This window comes from Xenopus tropicalis, chromosome 2, assembly GCF_000004195.4.
Source record: "Xenopus tropicalis strain Nigerian chromosome 2, UCB_Xtro_10.0, whole genome shotgun sequence".
NCBI lineage: Eukaryota > Metazoa > Chordata > Amphibia > Anura > Pipidae > Xenopus > Xenopus tropicalis.
In genome coordinates, this window is record NC_030678.2 from 16,654,624 (window position 1) to 16,664,348 (window position 9,725).

Here is a 9,725-nt window from a genome sequence, read left to right on the forward strand (position 1 = left end):
GTCCCCACCAGGGGCACGAGAACAAAGTATAACAAAACAAAAGGGGAGCACTCACCAGGATAGCCAACCGTGAGAAGCTTCAACCGTGCTACCACGCTCTCTGCCGCCCCCGACCGGGCCAATATTATAGTTTCAGTTTTTAAAAACATCATATCAAAGCGTCCTCACCCCACAGCTTAACACCACGAGGCATGAGAACAGCCTCACAGTTTTGGAAATCACTTCCATATAATGAAATAGACTTTTGCTGGTCATGGGTAATGCAATTGTTATGATGCCTAATCGACCACCATAATATTTGTTCCTGACTCCAGTGCTTCTGAGCGGAGCCATTTCTGACTTTTACTTGTGTGGCTAGAATATGGCCTATACTGACCTCCTACTGTCTGACCTTGCTTGGACCGATCTCTGTCCCTTAGGGTCCATGGCTGTAAACTGTTGGCCTTAATCTTCAGTCTAAACTTGACTAACATTGCTTACTGGATTGCAAACTGGACTGGGGTGGAAAGTGCTCCCATAACATGAAGGCAGAAGAAGGTCAAGTTTAGTGGACCAGCGGCATGGCCAGTCAAGTTTCAAGTTTTATTGTCATATACAAATAACAATGAAGCATCATCCTAGTCAACTAGGACCAAAGTACACTCCACATAGCAAAGTTTCTTATAACTGTGCTTAACATTTTCCATATCAAGCACAATTCCATGGGAAGATTTGAAGTCCAGCATACAGGTAAGATTAGATGCAGAACACCTACTATTTATGCCTCCGATGACAGGATTGTGATGCCAGAATCCTAGCGTGACCCTCAAACTACTAATATCAGTTTGCCAAGCATCGTAAAAGAAGTATGCCAATAAACCAAGATTTAATAGGCCTGAAGGTCCATTCTGCAACAGAGACACTGTTTAAAACTGCTGTTGTGCCCCGGTAGGCACTGGGGGCGTTCATGCTATTATATACCCTAAGCATTATAGCAGTGATCCCCAACCAGTCTCTCGGGGGCAACATGTTGCTCCCCAACCCCTTGGATGTTGCTCTCAGTGCCCCCAAACCAGGGAGTTATTTTTGAATTCCTGACTTGGGGGCAAGTTTTGGTTGAATAAAAACAAGATTTCCTACCAAATAAAGCCCCCTGGAAGCTGATAGGGTGCATAGAGGCCCCTAATAGCCAATCACAGCCCTTATTTGGCACCTCCATGAACTTTTATGGTGCTTGTGTTGCTCTCCAAGTCTTTTTACATTTGACTGTGGCTCACGAGTAAGAAAGGTTGGGGACCCCTGCATTATAGCCTACAGAATTGTGTGTTTGGCATGAAACTATCCTCACTGGGCACAGTCCTCTTACTTGTTAAACAGGTGGCACTTACCTGAGGCGCTCTAGCAGGTCTATAGCTGAGATCTATCCGGTGAATAGTCAGTTTTTTATAAGGGTTTCCATAATAATCAAGCAAAATGTGGGTGTATGGATAAAAGGGTACTGTCTGGGTGCTGGCTAATGAGCTAGTAACCAATGTTTATATGTGAGCTAAACCCATCTGTCCTGGTACTGAGCCTGTGGGCCGTGCAGGGTAGAACTAGCTTTCAGTTCGGGTTGCTGGGATTTATTAATCGCAAGTATCTAACCACCTGTTTGAACAGTAATAGAACTAGCAGAAGGGTCAGTGTTCATTATTAGATCTTTATTCCAGGGGATAAAATAAGTCTCATTTTCACCTCAGAACCCTTATTAGCCATTGATCTAATATTCATATAAGGTAACATATTCATATTTAAATCTCCTAGCAACGCGGCCAAAATATCAGCTCGGAGCTTGCTGGATTATTTTTATGGTTCATCTGCTTATACTTTTTATATCTAATGTCCTATAGAAGGAAGTCGCTTGGATTTTTTCTTAGGTTTGACCCTGGCCTGGTTGTTGGGGAAAGAGGATGAAAGGAGACTGTTCACTAAATCCCCCTCCCTACACCTACGCATACGGCACCCTACAGAACTGGGAAAATGAACCTTCTTGTATTTCAGTCAGAATAAGCACATAAGCGCTGGCGTTAACCATGGGACTGCACACACCTTACCTTAAATTCTAGGATCAGGCACCTTGAAACTAAGTTTCAGAACTAAATCACAGAACCCCTCAGTGACTTTTAATATTTTTATAATTTACAGTAGTACAGTATCCTTTATAATACATGAGTGTTACTCAGAGTTCCCTGTATAACTCAGCCTGCAGCCTTGTGCCTTTATATGGGCACAGAACCCCTCAGTGACTGCTAATATCCTTATCATTTACAGTAGGGGGTACATTATCCCTTATAATACATGAGTGATACTCAGAGTTCCCTGTATAACTCAGCCTGCAGCCTTGTGCCTTTATATGGGCACAGAACCCCTCAGTGACTGCTAATATCCTTATCATTTACAGTAGGGGGTACATTATCCCTTATAATACATGAGTGATACTCAGAGTTCCCTGTATAACTCAGCCTGCAGCCTTGTGCCTTTATATGGGCACAGAACCCCTTAGTGACTTCTAATATCCTTATCATTTACAGTAGGGGGTACATTATCCTTATAATACATGAGTGATACTCAGAGTTCCCTGTATAACTCAGCCTGCAGCCTTGTGCCTTTATATGGGCACAGAACGCCTCAGTGACTGCTAATATCCTTATCATTTACAGTAGGGGGTACATTATCCCTTATAATACATGAGTGATACTCAGAGTTACCTGTATAACTCAGCCTGCAGCCTTGTGCCTTTATATGGGCACAGAACCCCTCAGTGACTGCTAATATCCTTATCATTTACAGTAGGGGGTACATTATCCCTTATAATACATGAGTGATACTCAGAGTTCCCTGTATAACTCAGCCTGCAGCCTTGTGCCTTTATATGGGCACAGAACCCCTCAGTGACTGCTAATATCCTTATCATTTACAGTAGGGGGTACATTATCCTTATAATACATGAGTGTTACTCAGAGTTCCCTGTATAACTCAGCCTGCAGCCTTGTGCCTTTATATGGGCACAGAACCCCTCAGTGACTGCTAATATCCTTATCATTTACAGTAGGGGGTACATTATCCTTATAATACATGAGTAATACTCAGAGTTCCCTGTATAACTCAGCCTGCAGCCTTGTGCCTTTATATGGGCACAGAATGCCTCAGTGACTGCTAATATCCTTATCATTTACAGTAGGGGGTACATTATCCCTTATAATACATGAGTGATACTCAGAGTTCCCTGTATAACTCAGCCTGCAGCCTTGTGCCTTTATATGGGCACAGAACGCCTCAGTGACTGCTAATATCCTTATCATTTACAGTAGGGGGTACATTATCCCTTATAATACATGAGTGATACTCAGAGTTCCCTGTATAACTCAGCCTGCAGCCTTGTGCCTTTATATGGGCACAGAACCCCTCAGTGACTGCTAATATCCTTATCATTTACAGTAGGGGGTACATTATCCCTTATAATACATGAGTGATACTCAGAGTTCCCTGTATAACTCAGCCTGCAGCCTTGTGCCTTTATATGGGCACAGAACCCCTCAGTGACTGCTAATATCCTTATCATTTACAGTAGGGGGTACATTATCCCTTATAATACATGAGTGATACTCAGAGTTCCCTGTATAACTCAGCCTGCAGCCTTGTGCCTTTATATTGGCACAGAACCCCTCAGTGACTGCTAATATCCTTATCATTTACAGTAGGGGGTACATTATCCCTTATAATACATGAGTGATACTCAGAGTTCCCTGTATAACTCAGCCTTGTGCCTTTATATGGGCACAGAACCCCTCAGTGACTGCTAATATCCTTATCATTTACAGTAGGGGGTACATTATCCCTTATAATACATGAGTGATACTCAGAGTTCCCTGTATAACTCAGCCTGCAGCCTTGTGCCTTTATATTGGCACAGAACCCCTCAGTGACTGCTAATATCCTTATCATTTACAGTAGGGGGTACATTATCCCTTATAATACATGAGTGATACTCAGAGTTCCCTGTATAACTCAGCCTGCAGCCTTGTGCCTTTATATGGGCACAGAACCCCTCAGTGACTGCTAATATCCTTATCATTTACAGTAGGGGGTACATTATCCCTTATAATACATGAGTGATACTCAGAGTTCCCTGTATAAGATGACAATCAAGCGTGCCGAAACTATGACCCTCCAACCCCTTGACAGTATTCAAGTTAAGACCTGCTGGTTGGACATCCTTGAGTTATATATAAATCAAATATTGTGCTTTTTACTTTTTTCAAGCCTTTTCCAGAAGGGGCCCCCGAGACACCTTGGGACCAGGGCAAGTGCCCTTACTGCCCCACCCCATAACTGCCCCTGATATTATCAGTAAGCTGACAGTACAGTATTAGAAATCTGGCATTGAAATACAGTGTAAAACCTGAGCCATTCCTTAAAATCAGAAATAGAGTAAGGGGGTTTTCACTGGCACATTAATATAGATTGGCAAGTAAGTGGCTTTTGTCTGCCAGCAGCCAATCCCCCTAAACTCTGGCTCTACCCGCTGCATGGCCAATGTCCCAGTACATACATAACCTACAATATTAGAGCAAGGTCACATTAACTACATAGGGCAATACTTCCTATACTAAACCAAACTTACACCTGAATATGAATCTATTATTCCCAATGCAAATTAATGGGGGGGTCAGGTTGCGGGGCCTATCCATGTTACTTATCTTATATCACATTACCCAAATTATCTATATTTTACTGCGTACCTAACGCTCAATAATCAAATCAGGTTGGGGCTTCTTTTTCATGTTAATATCACTGAGATACTGACATTTGGATCCCCCTTAAGGGGGGACAGGTATAGGCAAAGTCGGTCCGGGGACCGCATCAACGAGCTGATGCGGTCCCCGATCCGACTAGATTTTCTAACCAGGCCCGTCGGTAGTGCCCATACATGGGCCGATAAGCTGCCCAATCTGTCTAAGGGACTGATATCGGCAGCTAGAATTGGCCCGTGTATGGGGACCTTTAGTAAGCCCCTTCCCTACATTACCCACCTCTGCTGATATGATTATTATGGTGTGCCAGTGAGGAAAGTTCATCTGTATAAATACTTGGGGGATTCGCTGCATTGTATGATATCTGTTGGTGCCAAGCCTGGGGGATTCTAATAGCTTTATAGGTGCCAATAAGGCCATACAGATTTGCAGATGCAGCTCAGGCCGTGCCTTAGTGAGATTTATTCTGCTGCCTCGTGATCAAAGCTGTAGTGGAGAAATAATCGTGCCGCCTGTAATCCATATCAGTGGCAAAATACATTATGGCCTATATTTATACAGGGGGACACTGAGTTCATTGCACTTTGTTAAAAGGAATAACACACGGCAGTAATTAGATACAGGGCCGCCATCTGAAATCACGGGGCCACTCACAACAACATTTTCTGGGCCCCCCTCCCTCAGGGCTACTCCCACAATGGCCCCTCCCATCAGTGTACCCCCCAATACATTGGTGCCTCAGGCCCCCCTTACAATGCTGGCCAGTGTGCCCCCCAAAGATAGGGCCCGCAATTGCCCCCATACACAGGGCACCCCCAACTATGCATCCAACTGCCCCCATAGACAGGGCCCCCCTAACTCTATGCTGGCCAGTGCCCCCAAAAGACAGTGCCCCCTGTTACAGAGTGCCCCTGTTACACAGTGCCTCCTCCAGGGTCTTCTTTCTCCTCCGGCGGCTCCTCCGGCGAGTTCAGGCTCCTCCGGCGAGTTCGGGCTCCTCCAGCGACTTCAGGCTCCTCTGGAGATACTTACCGAACGACTCCTTCGCACTTGTGTCCCCACGGGGAAGGAGACAGGCCCTTTTATAAGGTTGCGCCGCGTGCGTAAGCGTGACGAGCGACCAATCGGATTCAAGTATTGAAGACAGGGCACATAACAGATTAAAAGTAAAGATCGCCGGGGCCCGGGACGACTGTCCCCCCTGATCAGATACAGCTACGGCTTTCCGAAGTCACACAATGTTTCCTCCTGCAGGTAACTTTGTGCAACTTCGGAAAGCTGAAGCGATGCATCGGCCTTTCCACCGCTGACTCCTATTGTTGCCGGTGGAAAGTCATTTCGGGGCAGTTAGTCGCCCACGGCAGCAGAGACCTATCATGGGTGACTAACTTGCTCCGGGGGGGGGCATTGGCCTTAAATGATGCTGATTGGTTAAGAAATCCAGGTGCAGTACAAGGCACGGTCACAGTCAGTGAGTACAGGGCATGTCCCCCCCAGTGCCCCACAACAAATTAGGACATCTACGTTGACAAAAGTTTTACATGTTTTAATAATTTATAAAGGGCTTTCTGACCCATAACATGAACAAAAATTCAGGCTTCCCTTCAGAAATCATGGGGTCGCATACACATGCCTGCCCACGGCCCCATCAACCGAAACCCCAACCCTTATGTGAGAATCCTACTCATTTTGCAGCAGTTTGGGACCCTGATATGACCCTCTGATGGTGGTCCTGAATATATTAGGGCTCATTTGCGAAACCAAGTGCGTAATTGCGTAATTGCGTAAAGTGCAAAAAAAAGGGGCCATTGCACATGTGCCCCTCCTCAGGGCCATTATCTTTTTTTCGGCTGAAAATTAAGTTAGTGAGAAAAAGTAGAACTAACCCTAGACATGACAGATGACTCTTTTTTTCTCGTTAACTTCATTTTCTGAGCAGAGCAACATCACGATAAGTTTCGTTTTTTCACAAACACAAGTTTCAGGTGAGTGATCAGTTGGCCAACATAAACAGCAGGGGGCGCAGTTGTTTCACAGTCACATTAGCAGTGAAAAACTGACAACTTGAAAAGAAGAAAAGCAATCTGGGCCATTTTATCTAAATTTGTGTTGAGGGTTTTATATTTCCTTTAAGTACTTCCAATTAGTTCTGTAGGGCTTCCTGATAATATATTTGATTTTCAAATCCCATTAAGGGCAAAAATTCTTACAGTGATGCTAGGATATTGCACTGCTGTGGTGTGAATGTTCTATTGTTTATCTGCATGGCTGCTCCTGTTGTCCAGGGAAACACAGATATTATTCGACTTATATCTGCCAGACAACTGGGGGAACGAGACTGTCAGGTCCCAGCAAGTTTTCATAATATGTTTTCTGATTTCTGTTTATTCTACAAACAGAACAGATCAAACAGAACATGTTGCTCAAATCTATGCAGATTCTTGTGCGTTTGTGCCCCCTAGTGAGCAAATTCAGAATGTCAGTCCCAGTTCCTCCTCTGCACAGCCCTTTCCAATCAGACTTATTTAGGGATTAAATGTAAAGACATGCTGCATATATTATATATATATCTATATATAAAGTTCTCTAGCCCTTGCCCAACCCCTCTTATCTCATAAAAAAAGATGATGTATTCACCCGATAAAAATGGTTCAAACCATGGGGGTTAAATATCAACCATAACCTTAGGGTGAAGACACACAGAGCTACTAGTAGCAGCTACTGTCACAGCTACAAAAATAGACAAAGCTGATCATTTACTGATAATTGCCTGTATGTGTGTTTAGTAGGCAATTCTCAGTATTGTCTATGTTTCTGGTGTTTAGTAGCCGTGACAAGTAGCTGCTACTAAGTAGTCTTTACCCTAAGGGTGAAGACACACTGAGCTATTAGTAGCAGCTACTTTTTCATGGCTACTAAACCCCTGGAAATACCTTGCCATAGACAATACTGAGAATTGCCTCTGCTAAAACACATGTAGAGACAAATATCAGTAAATGATCAGCATTGTCTATTTTAGTAGCCACGACAAGTAGCTGCTACTAGTAGCTCTGTGTGTCTTCACCCTTAAACTGATAGAAATAATAGGACTGCCTATAGGGAAAATAAAGATACTGGATTCAGGACAAGCACCTCACTGTTCAGGGGTTAGTCCAGATAAAGACTCAATGTGAGGCTAAAGTAATGCTCAAGAGGTGGGGGTCTGACCCGTCCAGTTTTATGGAGCTGATCCATTAGTTTAGCAGAATATGAGCTGGTATTTATTGGGCTGCACCCACGGCTATGAGTACTCAGCTCAGCCTCCAGCACTTCTTAATTACTCCTAGGAGACAAAAAAGGATGCTATTTCTTTACTATACAGGGACGTACCCTGAACAGATTAAACCAGTGATCCCCAACCAGTGGCTCAGGGGCAACATGTTGCTCCCCAACCCCTTGGATGTTGCTCTCAGTGCCCCCAAACCAGGGAGTTATTTTTGAATTCCTGACTTGGGGGCAAGTTTTGGTTGAATAAAAACAAGATTTCCTACCAAATAAAGCCCCTGTAAGCTGATAGGGTGCATAGAGGCTGCCTAATAGCCAATCACAGCCCTTATTTGGCACCTCCATGAACTTTTATGGTGCTTGTGTTGCTCCCCAAGTCTTTTTACATTTGACTGTGGCTCACGAGTAAGAAAGGTTGGGGATCCCTGGATTAAATTAACCAGTTCTGACTTACCCCTTATACACAGGCACGTGGTGAAATTATAAAGCCTAATTTAAAGCCAAGGTAAAAAAAACCTTTGCATGGATATTGAATCGGTTACCTAATTCTCTGCCTAGAGCTCAGATGGGAGCGGCTCAGTTTTTAACTTAATTACTGAACAAACATAGGTGCCCATGGGGGGACTGAATTGTGCCCACTCCCTCTCAATTTTTCCCCTCAAGCAGGGCAAGGACAAAGTCCCCATAATATAACATTGAAATAATAGCTATTTATTCTGTGGCTCTCTGCTAGTGAGATTCTGATTCTTGTTCAGGGCCTCTGTTGGGGTGGCGCTGCTGTTAAGTGCCCCATTGCAGAGGGGACCACAAAAGTGTGATTTCTGGGTCATGTTCGGCGGATCAAGTGCAGGGTTTCAGCATAAAGGGACATGATTAGGGTGGATAAGGGGCGTGATCTTGCTTGCACACCCAGGTGACCAATGTGTTAATGACTAGGACCCCGAGGGGTAATGCTCTGTAACTTATCAGTATGGGGCCCCCAATTCCTAATGGAATCCCTGTTCGTGTTACTATATTTATTTTTATCCAGACACAGGCTGAGCTGCTCTGAGAAGGTTCCACTAGGTGCTGGAATATTGTTGGTGGGATTTGCTTCTATTGGAAGGGTGCTGATGTTGGGGATCAGGCCGGGGCTTGAGTGTAGGTCTTCCCATGGGTCACGGGACTTCAGTTGGGTTGAGGTCGGGGCTCTGTGCACACAGGCTCCTCCACTCCCATCTCAGCCACCCATTCTGTATGCAACTGACTCGTACATAGGGGCATTATAGTGCTGCAACAGGAAAGAGCCTCCCCAAACTGTTATTACAAAGTAAGAAACATGGAATTATCATGATGCCATTGTACAATGTAGGGGTATCCATGCCGCCAATGATTCAGATGTCTTATACAGCCTAATCCAATAATCAATAGAAATCAGTAGTCAACTAATGACTCTCACATACAAAGCAGTTCCTATCTCTGCCCCACCCTACATCTCTGAACTCATCTCTACGTACCATCCAACCCGCTTGTTACCCCCCTACTGACCTGCTCCCCAACTCCTCTCTCATTCCCTCCTCACACGCTCGCATTCAAGCCTTTGCAAGGGCTGCCCCCCTTCTCTGGGATTCGCTCCCACAAACTGTCAGACTTTCTCCCAATCTCTCTGCCTTCAAGAGATCTCTAAATACACATTTATTCAGAGAAGCT